The sequence below is a fragment of the Grammomys surdaster genome, unplaced genomic scaffold (genome assembly GCF_004785775.1).
Source record: "Grammomys surdaster isolate TR1022 unplaced genomic scaffold, NIH_TR_1.0 169, whole genome shotgun sequence".
In the NCBI taxonomy this organism is placed as follows: Eukaryota; Metazoa; Chordata; class Mammalia; order Rodentia; family Muridae; genus Grammomys; species Grammomys surdaster.
The window spans coordinates 13,882,553-13,896,177 of NW_021604617.1; the positions used below are offsets into that span (position 1 = coordinate 13,882,553).

The 13,625-nt window shown below is 36.4% G+C and overlaps 1 pseudogene; it reads right to left on the reverse strand.

Annotated features, from left to right (window-relative positions):
- Positions 1 to 3,028: 3,028 nt before the first annotated feature.
- On the reverse strand, positions 3,029 to 5,516 carry LOC114620586 (annotated as a pseudogene).
- Between the last annotated feature and the right edge of the window lie 8,109 nt (positions 5,517 to 13,625).

Below are 13,625 nucleotides of genomic sequence, written 5' to 3' on the forward strand. Positions count from 1 at the left end.
TTATGATGTATAACTTTAAAAGTACCTGTTGTTGAATTTGCTTTGCAAGTGTTTTCTTTGGGATAACTCTACTATTTGTGATGGATATTGGGATCTTTCTTTCATTGTTACCTTAAAATATTTTTCATAACCTCATACATGTGCACTGCATCTCCATCCTTCCTGTCTGTTTGACTTCTATGTCCTATCTCTGCAATGAATGTACAATTTATTAAGTCCATTTAGCATTGATTCTAAGAACATGGGACCAGCGATGACCACATGAAAGAGAACAACCTCAGCAGGAGCTCCTCTTTAGAGGACAATGATAATCCCTTAGCTAGCTTTACCACCTTTATCTTTTCATCTATGGGAAGATTGACACCTCTATTAGGTCATGTCAGCAGTGGGATCTAAAGTGGGCAAGAAAAAAAACAGTGAACTAACGCTCCTGAAACATTCAGCCCAAATAGGGATGTTTTATTTCCTGTAAACTACTTTTGAACATTTATGTTAGTGAAAAAATATTACAAATATTATTTTATTACAAATCAAAATAATTACACATAAAAACCAAAGCCACAACGATGACAAACAAATCCACTGGATAAAAATTTTACCAAAATATAGGCTTTTACTTAACTAACATGGAGTTTATAGTCGAACAGATACTGGTATATTTTCGTGTGAGAAAATTGATGTAGTTCATGCCTTCAGAGAAACAGGGAAATTTCAGAGCTTCAGTAAGAGAGTGCTACAGATTTGCCTGCTGTTACTGAATTAGAAGATTTTGAGGCAGAGTTGCATTTTGGTTAAAGGTGAAAGAGTTTTTCATTCTGTGAGCTATGTATGGATTGTGAGCTATGTTTTAGAATGAGACATATCTCCTATGTAATATATTCCTATTGGCCAACTTTGTAGTGCTCCATATTTATTTGAAGACAAATTCAAAATCTTAAAATTTTAATTTCCTTTCACAATATATATATATATTTCTATGTGAGGAATTTGAGAACACATATAGAGTTATAATTTAAAATAGACAATTAAATCAGCCTTCACGGTCTTATCCTGTATAGTAAAACTTGGTAGCTGATATTGTGCTTTGTCAATTAGAAAAACCTCAGTCAACTTAAAAAATTTAAAACATCGTAGCCAATTACTGTCTAAGAATGTGACACAAGATACAGACACTAACAAATGCAATTTACAAGGCTGCATCATCTAAAGCTCCATGGGAAGCAGTTCTAAACTGTGAATCCTGCATCTGGTTTGAGTTCTTGAGTTCTTCGTGTGCAAAAGTGGAGGGCCCTGCTGGGCATAGGTGGAAGAAGAGAACCTTGACCTCATGAAGGCTGGATGCCCCAGGGGGTGGGAATTTTGAGGGTGGGGAGGTGGGAGTGGGGGGGTGTAGATAGAGGTTACATCCACAGAGAAGAAGGAGGAGGGGCGAGGGGATTGGGGGTTCCGAGGGGGTGGTGGGGGATGGGGTAAGGGGACAACATAGGAAATGTAAATAAATCATCCAATAAAAAGAAAAAAAAAAGTATCAGTGAGAGTCATTCTCTGAGGAGACTTTCACACTTTCACAGAGCTTCAACTGCTTTAAGAGACTTACAGGAAGTATTACCCTACCAGGCCTCCAGGAAAAGTGGTTGGGTGGAGAAGCAGCCATTTGAAATCTAAATGTGAAGGCTGTTCAATTTACAATGTCCTGTCTTCAAGAACAAGTGTATTAGCAGCTATTTTTTCTGAGTTTTGTAAGAGCCTAACTTACTTGACTATATAGGAACACAACCTCAGCCTTACTCTTCTTTTCTATGGGGACCTAGGTTTTCATGAACATGGCTTGCATGAGACTGATCATGTCAACATGCAGTCACAGATGAGGGCTGGTTTTCTAAGACAAAGGCTATCACTAGGGAGTTATTGACAGCGGAGAGCTGCTGGAGCAGGGGAGTGATTATCTTCAGTGTCTTATCCATTGGTGATTTTTTGACTCCATAGTTCACTTCATGCATATGACCGTGTGTGTATGCCCGGTTGAATGTAGTAAGTTTCCAAAAAGAAAACAAAAATACACAAAGCAGTAGAGTGACTTATTGGGAAGAGAGTTTATAGTTTATGGAAGATAGAGGGAAAAGAGTCTGAGATGGCAGTGTGATCAAAATATATGAAATTATCCAAAAGAAAACAAAGAGAAAAACATACTTAATATTTTATAACTACAAATCTTCATAGTTTGAAGCATTGAACATTTCCATTTTCATTTGATTAGATTTCAGTGAGGAAGAGTGGGGTGTCCATAATGAATTTACTGGAAATGTTGCCATGAAAGTATGTACATTTAAAGAAAGGAAGGTTGAGCCCTTAGTTCTGTTTACTGTAAATTCCTAGCTGCCTGTTCCTTTCCCAGCTGGTTCAGAACCCTTACTTTGCTGCCTCTGGGCATTTTTAGTATTTCACAGGAGGTAAGAGAGATTAGTTTATTGAGTTATTTATAGACTACATTCTTTGTGATGGTGTATATGCTTGGCTCAGGGAATGGCACTATTAGGAGGTGTGACATTGTTGGAGTAGGTGTGCCACTGTGGGCCTGAGCTTACACCCCCACCCCAGCTGCTTAAAAGTCAGTTTTCCACTAGCAGCCTTCAGATGAACATGTAATACTCTCAGCCCTGCCTCCACCATGGGTGCCTAGATGTTATCATGCTCCCACCTAGATGATAATAGACTGAAACTCTGAAGCTGTAAGTCAGCTGCTTCGTGTTGTCCTTATAAGAGTTCCCTTGGTCATGGTGTGTGTTCACAGCACTAAAACCCTAAGACATTGTCCTTGTATTTGATGGGTTAAATGAATAGGATGTAGGACTTGAAAGAGATGCTAGCAAAAGGCATTGCAGGTATGACACCAGGGCCTCTAATCAACCATATCAGAAAATCCACTCATTCGTCAATTTGTTCAAATGTTCTATTACAGAGTGGATGACTTGCCTTAAATAATTGCCTTTGTGGCTAACTCTGGCCCATTGAAGACTTGTAGGGCAGGCTATAGAAATTTACTGTGTCTACTTTGATGTTTCTGAGCACCACATTTACTCAGTGCAATCAATAATTTAGTCAGGTTTCAGTTGTGTTGACTAGAATTGCCCTGATCTTCAAGCAAGGTTTTGTCTTGATCAAAGGCACAGGTGATCATTTCAAAGGACTCTTGGATGTTTGGTTCTCCTTCAGATTCAATCTTATCCAACACAGCCTTGTGATTTGTCTTGTGATCAGCAGATATGGTGGGTTGTTTACAAGCCTGTGTCAGTATCTGAGGCAGAGACAGTCATTTATAACAGATTTATTAGCAAGAAATACAAGACCTATCCAGGAAATGTTTTTATGTTATTTTAGTTTTTAGTTCTGTGCTCATAGACCCCCCACAATAATGTATATCATTTCTCTACTCTATATTTATGCCTATCTCCTCTTTTATGCTTCATGAATAGGGACCACTATTGTATGTTTGAAAAAACAGACTAATGAACCTTGTAAATTCATGGTAGGAAGACTGCACATGGTAGACATTTTGTCTATGCCAAGATTGTCATACACTTAAAATTTCCTCTATGCATATAAATTCAAACTAAATAGAAAATTTATTTCAAAGCTTAAAATTGAATTTTCTGAGAGAAGATAATAGTAATCTTGTACATAAAAATTCTTCTGAAAAGTTGTGTTCTTGGTTGAGGTTCAGTGGAGAATTTATTAGGAGGGCAGTAGTTTTAAAAAATATTGATTTATAATTTATAAACTTTCTTAAGAAAGTTGCTATATGTTATAAATTACTATCAATATTTTTTATAATACTATTCCTTCTGAGGGCAGAGTGGAAGCCTCCCAAGGGCTACTACAAGGAACAAACATGTGATGAAGAAGTAGAAAACAGAAAAATGGAGTGGGGACTGAGATAGGGAGAGAGATGGAACTAAAGATGTGGAGACAGGTGACAGAGAGACTGCGGTTTGCATGTTGTCATTGGTCAGTAGGGTCAGCAGGATGGGGCAGCAGGATGTGTCAGTATAAAACGGCTTGGAGCTTATGCAGACACACACTCAGACCCATAACCTCATGAACAGCTTTGAAATTTCCCCGGATCTCGTCAAAGAGCAAAGGTTCACTCTTTGGATTGGACCTTTGTCCAATATGTCAGTGGAGTTCACATTGTTTTTAGTGGTCCATGCTTCTTCCAGAGACCTCAAAGAAGCCCGGGATTCATGTGGATATTTGCTGTCTGTGCAGCTGCCATATAAGTCAGTGATGTTTCAGCCTTTGCTGCCTTGCAGAGCCATGGTTATTTAGTGGCACATGTAACCACCTTAAACCTCTGTTGAGGCTAGTGATCTATGTAGCCTCTGTGTGCTATGTTTGAGTCAGTGGTCCTGATATGGCCAAGGGGCATATTAATATCCTCAATCTATCTTACCACCAAAGTCAACGTGTATCCCACGGTCAAGGATGCTGCTTGGAGGTATCTTAATGTCTGTGAGATAGTTGACCCACCACTCAACAACCCAGAGCACTGAGGTACAGGCAGGGATGCAGGTGACATAGAGCTGGCTCCATTCTGCTCAGACCACTTCACAATTCTTCTTAGTTGACAGCTTTTGGCTGGGATACAGGAAGAAAAAACTCATCCTCTGGTGCAGGTGCTGGCCACTGCAAATTTGTCCTCTCTCTCTCTCTCTCTCTCTCTCTCTCTCTCTCTCTCTCTCTCTCTCTCTCTCTCTGGTATAGATCATGGGAAAAGAGTTTCATATGTGGACAGACTGATACTTAAGTGCGATGGGGGTGTATGATGTCAGATTTCTAAGTAATTAATAATCAATGAATCATTAAAAGTCAAAAGGATCATAAAATATAGTTCATTATGAATGAATAATATGTCATCAAACTTGATTGGGAACCATGTGCATGCTACAGAGGAAGAAGGGAGTTATCTCTTGAGATTGAGGCCAACTTTACATCTCAAACAGGCTAACAGATAACTTTGGCTGTTGGTCCACATATTCAACTGTATTTGAGACAAAGCCCTTTGTTCATTGCTGGACACTTTTGCCTCTGTGTCATATTTCACAGAGGTATTAATTGCAAGCTTTATATCTGAACTAAACCTTTAATGCTTTACTCACTGACAGGTATCTCAATCACTTTAATGCATATCTTTGACATCTGGCAAGTGTCATATATTTGTAGCGCATCTCCATGTTCAAGAATCCAGTTCCCACATGTCACTAGTGGGTCCTACAACTGCCAGAAGTGGAGAGTTAAACCTTAGTCTCAATCTTCATATCCCTGTTAAATTCTCCAAGAACACAATGAGAATGTGTTCCAATATATCATTAGGTTTCTGTATTCATATTTATTATACCACTTGAAAGAGTAATCAGTTATATCTGAGATATTTATCCATGAAACACTCACCCTGCCTTCTGTGGGCATGGATGGCAACAGCAGAATTACAAAAATATCATTACTGGAAAAGAAGTCATGACTGAAACTAATAAACTTAAGAAAACCTCTTGGTTGAATTAAGCAATACAGGGGACAGAGAGGTAAGCAACACAGAAGATAAGGAAAAGAAACTCTGGCTGTCAAATTCAGTAACACAATAAGGGAAGTGTTGCAGTGTAGGAGTTCCTGTCGTTTTTTTGTGCCAACCACGATTTTAATTGGCAGGATGTGTAACCAAAAGCATTAACTGACGTCCTTGATGTGTACCTGCAAAGATTAGAAGATTTCTAGCTTCTTTCTACACAGATCTATTCCTCTATCCTCAAAGGCAAATGTGGGGAAAAATATAGTTCCAATTTTTTTTTTTTGCCGTGTACCACCTTTTATTTTACTATTCCCTTAGAATAACATGTTAGAAGTGGCATGTTGTGAAGAGCAATTTCAAGTTATAGCAAATCAATTTTCCTTTCTTTCTTCACTAAGAATTACCAACACAATTAATGAATTTCCCATCTAGTCTATTTAAGCTCACTCAAACCATCTTTTATTAGATGGGCTGTTTCATGTTTTCCTTAAATTGTAATCAACCTCTGCTCATTGCATACAATTTCCTGTCACAGGAGTTATGAAGCCCTATGTTCTTTAGGTGCTAGTGGTCACCTAGTGTGGTATGCATTCATTTTCTTTCTGGACTTACATAAAGGATTACATTGTAACCTAAAGGTGTGATGTCTTATTTTCTATATCATGTAATCATTCAGAATCCTCAAAATCTTTTTTACAAGGATATAATTGCTTCAATTTTTAACTGGCTAGGTGACAAGAGAGTCATTATTAGCATAGATCTAGTGCATTTTAAACTTTAAAATATCATTTTTCCTTGATTTTCTCTCTTCAAGCGCTCACTCATATATTGTAATGTTCTCTGTCAATTCACTGCCTGGTTTTCATTGCAATTTATAACTAAAAATTGAGTCAAAATGTTCCTGCATAGATCTGTAATTTTTTTGTCTTCATTCATGGCTATCATCATTGTTCAGGATCTAGAAAACATTCCTGGTCACCATGGATTTTCACACCCTGCCCGTAACTTCCAGAGTGACAGCTGGTATTCTTATTCTGCGAAGAGTAAATAATAAGTAATTTTTCTTTGCCTATGATACTTACTTGCCTTAGGGCTGAAAGCTTAGACAAAATTTGGACTCATACTGATGGACAAATGAGAAAATGAATTTGAATTGAGTTTTTTTTTTTTTTTTTAGAGTGATGAGTTACTTTGTAGTACATCTCATCTGAACAGTTTCATTTTTTGAGATTGAGTAGTCCTTCAATTTCTCTGCTATATATTTCAAAGACTGAGTCTCTAATGTGTCACTAGCCTTGGTAATCTAAACCTTGTAAATACAACTATCTTACCATGGAACTTGCTTTCACACTCCCAAGTCTTAGCAGGAATTGCTTGTTACATATGTTCAGTTCAGGTCAGCTTCTGCTGCAGGCTCCTGTGCTTCTCTAGTTCTCAGTGAGTTCTCCTTTCATTGGGTAGAGGGCAGGTGTTTGGTGTATTGAAACCTTAGGTGTTTGTGCTTCACTGGCTGCTGTTCCCTGAAGTGTGGGTTGATCATGTATCATGGTTTCCCTTGGGTTCTGATTCTTGGTCATCCGAATAGTTAACAGAGTGACATGGCACAGCCGCCCTGAGTAATTTCCCAGCAGCTGCTTGGTAGATCAATAATCTACTATTTTGTCTTTGCACCTACATATTTTTCTTTGCTTTTGTTTTTCAGGCAAGAGATGAGGAGAGGAGACTCATGTCCATTGTTATTTTTTTTCTAGCACTTTGGGCAGGGTTCGCTGTGTCCATTATAGCTTTATCACTCAACATTTCTGTATTTTATACAGCCTTTCTTATCAATTGCAATGTTACCTTGCTTTTCTGTGCTTTCACATTTTTGATGACATGGAATTTATAAACATAAATGCTTTGTATTTTTTCCAGATTTGTGATCATTCGCTACAGTATTGCTTGACTGAGCACCATTTTTCCATAACAACAAATAACTGTTGAAGAAAAAATTGTTTATCCTTGACATTAATGCAAATCTTGATGCTTGATACACATGTTTCACATGTGACAATTTATTGTCACATTATGAAAGGTCTGTTAAAAATATAACCAAATAAAACAATAATTCATACAACAGAATAAGACAATAATTCAACTAAAGCACTGCAGAATATGGGGAAATGTCCTGAAATTACAAGATATTTTGTACACAAAATGAAATGTTTGAGGAAAATTCTTATTTTGGGTTATTTCAAAAATACCATTTTCATTCTATACAAGTTTTAGATTTATAAGGAATTTGCCAACAATCCCAAGAGCTCTGTGGGTTTATTTGGTTTTATGATCACATTTTAGCTTAGTAGATCTGTTAAGAATAAGGACTCAGTATCAGAGCACAAACAATTTTACATTTAATTTCTACTTCATCATTTTTTCCACATGTCATCATTTATCTTCTGGAATGAGATCTAGTATCTCATCTTAGCCTCTGCTTCCCTGAAAATATTTCTTAGATTTCTTTATCTCTAGATTCCACTGTTCATCTGGTTATTAAAGATGACTCTCAACATATGAAATAAGGAAATATAGAGTGTTGTTGTGCCCCTTGGTTTTTTTCTCTGAGGTTGAATATGGGACAGTCTCACAATTAGGACATAGGATTCAGATAATTCAAGTTGGATCAAACCTGAAAGCCTTCCAACAGTTTAGCTTTCATGGTTCCAGAAGACACTATAGAAATTCTTAAGAGAGGTTAAACAATCAACCGTGCTCCATGACTGGAACAGCACAAACAGTTATCATCAGGGAAAATGTCCAAAAGTCCAATAATGGGCACTCACATGTTGGTGGTGACCTACAGTTGTCTATTTGAACTTAAGTCTCTCTTACAGGAGGGAAATCATGCCTGGTCCTAGCAACTTAGACAACTTTCCAGGACTGGTGTGTTTGGCACACTAGGATAATAATACGTATCTTATTGTAACCCCTGAAACCAGAATGAAGTTCATATGGAATGGTTTTTCAAGAATGAGAACATGGAACTTTGAGTTAGGAGTGGTTTTAATCTTTAGGAAGAAAATTATTCCATTTGACTTGTTAAAAACAACAGTATAGATATATAAACAAGGAAGAAGATGATGACTGCCATTAATACAAAGTTTGATAGTTTTGAATTTGATTTCCTTCCGCATGATTGGAAACACCAAACTACCACCTCATCCCTATTATTTTTGAGCTGGAGAGACCAAAATAAAGGAATACATAAAATATCTTTGCATGGTTATCTACAATGTGCCATGTTCTATGGATCTTAAATACACTGTAAGGTTTGAGGTAAAGTGAGATGTTTAGATTAAAATTAAATTTGTAAAAAATGAGTCAAATGCATGGTTTCTTCATTTCCACTTCCAAATTGTATGGAAATTTCACAGAAAACATTAACAATCAACTGAGAGTAACAGTTCACAGAAGTGTAAAATAGTTTCAATGACTAATAAAAGTTTCTTTTTTATGTGTAATCTTTTAAATGAGCCTGTCTTGTGTGTTACTCCTTTTTCTCCTTCCAATTAGGCATTAGGTATAAATTATACATTTTTATAAATACATTTAATGTGATAAATAATCTTAATTGTGCCAATGACTTTATTAAGACATATCCAGTGGAGTTGTAAAGCATATTTTTGAGTGTGTCTACTTTGGATTTCCTGGGAGTAATTTGTTTGTGGACTCTAAGTGAGAAAGAAACACTTTTATGGATGTATTATGCCTGGGGAAATGGATATATTTTTGTCTCTCTACAATACCATAATGGATTAATCAAGGCAAATTGGTTTTATTGGCAACAGTGCCAAGCTGTCTCAATTTAAATCACAGGTGATATCTTCGCTAAACTATTTTAATTCTTTTTATTTAAAGCTTTCTTTACCATATACAAAAGCCCTCCTCTGATGTCACACGTGTAGCCATATGAAATTTTATTGTTGAAAAAATTTATCATAATTTTATTACATATCTTTGTAAATGGTTATAAAGTAAAGTGTCAGTTTCCCTAGAGACAAGGTCATGTTAGTGACCCCATCTCAGGAGATGATTTCTTACCCATTTTCTTTGCTTAAGATCTTGGCATAGGCTATCAGAAACATGTTGTAAATAAAAAAGGAATAAGAGAAACTAAAACAGATAAGTTACCATGGGAGCTACTGCTCAATGTTTTGTTCCTGGCAAGAGTTCCACAACCAGTCCCAAGAGGCCTCCTTCTTTTAAAGTTTTTGCCTCAGTATGTGGAACTTGTTACACAGGTCCTACTGGGGTTGGTGTAACAATTCTATTTTTAATTCATTTTAAAACCACACTTGCCTATGTAGAAAAAAATTAAACATTCTTTTAAAAAATACATGCTTATGTGCAAAAAAAGACTTCAAAACACAGGAAGCCACACATCTACTAAAAGGAAAAACACAAGTACAGAGGCAGGCTTTTGGTCAGCTTGCTTTCTTTATTTTATGCAGACCCATCATCCCATCATCCCATGTCCATGAATGGTCCTGCCCATAATCAAAAGGAGTCTTTCAACATTAATTAATGTAGGTAAACCAATCCCACAAATGTATTGCCTAGAAGTATATCACCTGGTGATTCTTGAACCTGTCATGTTGACATTGAATACTAATGATCACAGCTTTATTAGGTCCATTCGTTTTGACATGTTCAAATATTCTTGCTTTGTTAGAATGAAACTAAGTGGATAATGATGTATAATATTAAAAAAAATCTGTTGCTTAAGTTGGCTTGTAAGTATTTTGTTTGGAATAATTATACTATTGGTCAAGTGCATTGTGTTTTTTTCTCTGCAGTTGCTTTAAATTTTTTTTTATAACTTCACACATGAGCCCTACATCATTCATATCCCTTCAACTTCTCCTATTTTTCATATTTCCCTTCAAAGTCATAGCCTCTCATTTCTTCAACAAATGTGCAACTTATTAAGCCCACTTAGCATTGATTCTAAGAACATGCGCCCAGGAATGACCACATGAAAGTGCATAACCTCAGCAGGAGCTTCTTTTTGGGGGACACTGATTCTCCCTCTACAGGCATCTACCACCTGTATCTTTTCATCTAGTCGATGATTGACACATCTTTTAGGTCATGTCAGCAGTGTGGACTAATTTTGGGAAGCAGAGGACAACTGGACTGAAGGTTCTCTACATTGAGCCCAAAAAGAGATATATTATTTATTCTAAACTACTTTTGGGCATTTGTCCTACTTAAAAAAATGACTAATATTCTTTTATTACCAAACAAAGTAATTAACCCCCCCCCATAAATACAATGATGGCAAATCCACTGGATCAAAACTTTACCAAAATATGGGCTTTAACTTAAATAACAGGAAATTTATATGGGAACAGATTATGATTTTTTTTTTATGTGAGTAAATTGATGGAGTTCATGGCCATCAGCGAAGATAGGTAAGTTATAGAACTTCAGTAAGACAGTGCTACTGACTAGCCTGCCGTTACTGAATTGGAGGATTGTGAGATTCAGCTGCATTTATGTAAATGGTGAAAGAATCTTTCACTTTTAATGGAGTGTGAGTTACATTTTAGAATGAAATGTATCTCATATGTAATATACTCCTATGGAAAACTTTGTACAGTTTTGGCTTATATTTTTGAAGACATATTCAAAATCTTTGATATTTAATTTCCCAATTTATTTCCTTTATGTGAACTTCTATGTTAAGAATTTTAAAAATGCATATGAAGTTACAATATGAAGTAAACAATTAAATCAGAGTTCATATTTTTATTCTGTATAATAAAGAGTACTAGCTGATATTTTGCTTTGCCAATTAGAAAAACCTTGATAAAATTAAAAAAATCAAAACATCATGGCCAATTACTGCCACAAGAACTGGACACAAGTTACAGGCAATAACAAATCCAAATGACAAGGCTTCACCATCTAAAGCTCCATGAGAAGCAGTTCTAGACAAAGAATCCTACTTATGTTTTGAGTTCTTCCTGTGACAAAAATATCAATGAGAATCATTCTCTGAGGAGACTTTCACACTTTCACAGACCTTCAACTGTTTTAATAGGTATGCACATTGAAAACTTACTGTGAACATTATCCTATCAGGCCTCCAGGAGTAGTTGTTGGTGGAGGAGAAGTCATTTGAAATCTTAATGTGACGGCTGTTCTATTTACAAAGGCCTGTCTTCAAGAACAAGTGCTTTAGTATTCCCTTATCTGAGTTTGTAAGAGCTTAACAACTGACTTGAATGAATAGGAACACTCAGTTCAGCCTTACACTTGTTTTCCATGTGGAGTACTGGAACTAGGTTGGCATGAACATGGCCTGCACATGATTGGTCATATCAACATTCAGTCACAAATGAGGGAGGATATTCTAAGACAAAAGATATCTCTAGGGAGGCATTGGCCGGGAACTGCTGCTGGAGCATGTGGAGTCATTATCTTCTGTGGTTTAGCCCTTGGTGACTTGCCTTGGCTCCGGGCATCACTTCATAATTGACCATGGTTATATCCCTGGATTAACATAATGAGCTTCCAGAAACAAAAAGACATGAAGCAGGAGGATGACATAATGAGAAGAGAGTTTATATTTTATGGGAGATAGAGGGAAGTAAGAGAGTCTGAGATGGGAGTGTGATCAAAATGTATCATATTCTTGTATGAAATTATCCAAAATAAGTTAAAGAGAAAAAACATGATACTTAATATTTTATACCTACAAAGCTAAATAGTTTGAAGTATAAAACATGTCCATTCACATTTCATCAGACTACAGTGAGGAAGATGGAGGGACTCATATGAATTTACTGGGAATGTTGTCATAAAATAACATGTGCATTTAAAGAAAGGAAGGTTAGGCTACTAGCTGCTCCTTTCATAGCTGGTCCAAAACCCATACTTTGCTGCCTCTGGCTACTTTTAGTATTTAACTAGAGGGAGGAGAGACTACTTTATTGTGTTTATTTACAATCTACATTCTCCTTTTATTTGGGTGAACACAAGAGGTGAATATGGATTATAATTCTTAAATTTACTGTGTCCACTTGATACTTCTAACCACTACATTTACTCAGGACAGAAAAGAATTTAGACCAGTTTAAATGGTGTTGATCAGCATTGGCCTGATCTATAAGCAACTGGGGAAGAGAGTAGCGGTATATAGCACAGGATGGTGCCACTTTTTAAAAAATATAGCCAAACATCAAACTATCCCTATTTGCAGATGATATAATAATATATTTAAGTGACTCCAAAAACTCCACCAGAGAACGACTAAACCTGATAAACAACTTCAGCAAAGTGGATGGATATAAAATTAATTTAAACCAATCACTAGCTTGCCTCTACTCAAAGGATAAACAGGCTGAGAAAGAAATTAGGCAAACAATACCCCTCACAATAGTCACAAATAACATAAAATACCTTGATGTGACTCAAACCAAGCAAGTGAAAGATCTGTATGGTAAGAACTTCAAGTCTCTGAAGAAAGAAATTATAGACGATCTCAGAAGATGAAAAGATCTCCCATGCTCGTGGATTGGCATATATTAAAAGTGTCCATCTTACCAAAATCAATATATGAACTCTATGCAATTCTCATCAAAATTCCAATTCAATTCTTTAGAGAGATAGAAAAAGCTATCTGCAAATTCTCTTGGAAAAACAAAAAAACTGAGGATAATGAAAACTGTTCTCAATAATAAAAGAAATTCTTGGGGAATCACTATCCCTGACCTCAAGCTGTATTACAGAGCAATAGTGATAAAAAAAATCCCCAAAAACAAAACCAAAACTGCATGGTATTGGTACAGAGACAGGCAGGTAGATCAGTGCAACAGAATTGAAGACCCAGATATGAATCCACACAACTATGGTCATTTGATATTTGACAAAGGAGCAAAAACCTTCCAGTGGGAAAAAGACAGCATAGTCAACAAATGGTGATTGTTCATCTGGAGGTGAGCATGTAGAAGAATGCAGATCCATTCATTCTTATCTCCTTGTACAAAGCTCAAGTCCAAGTGGATGAAGGACCTCA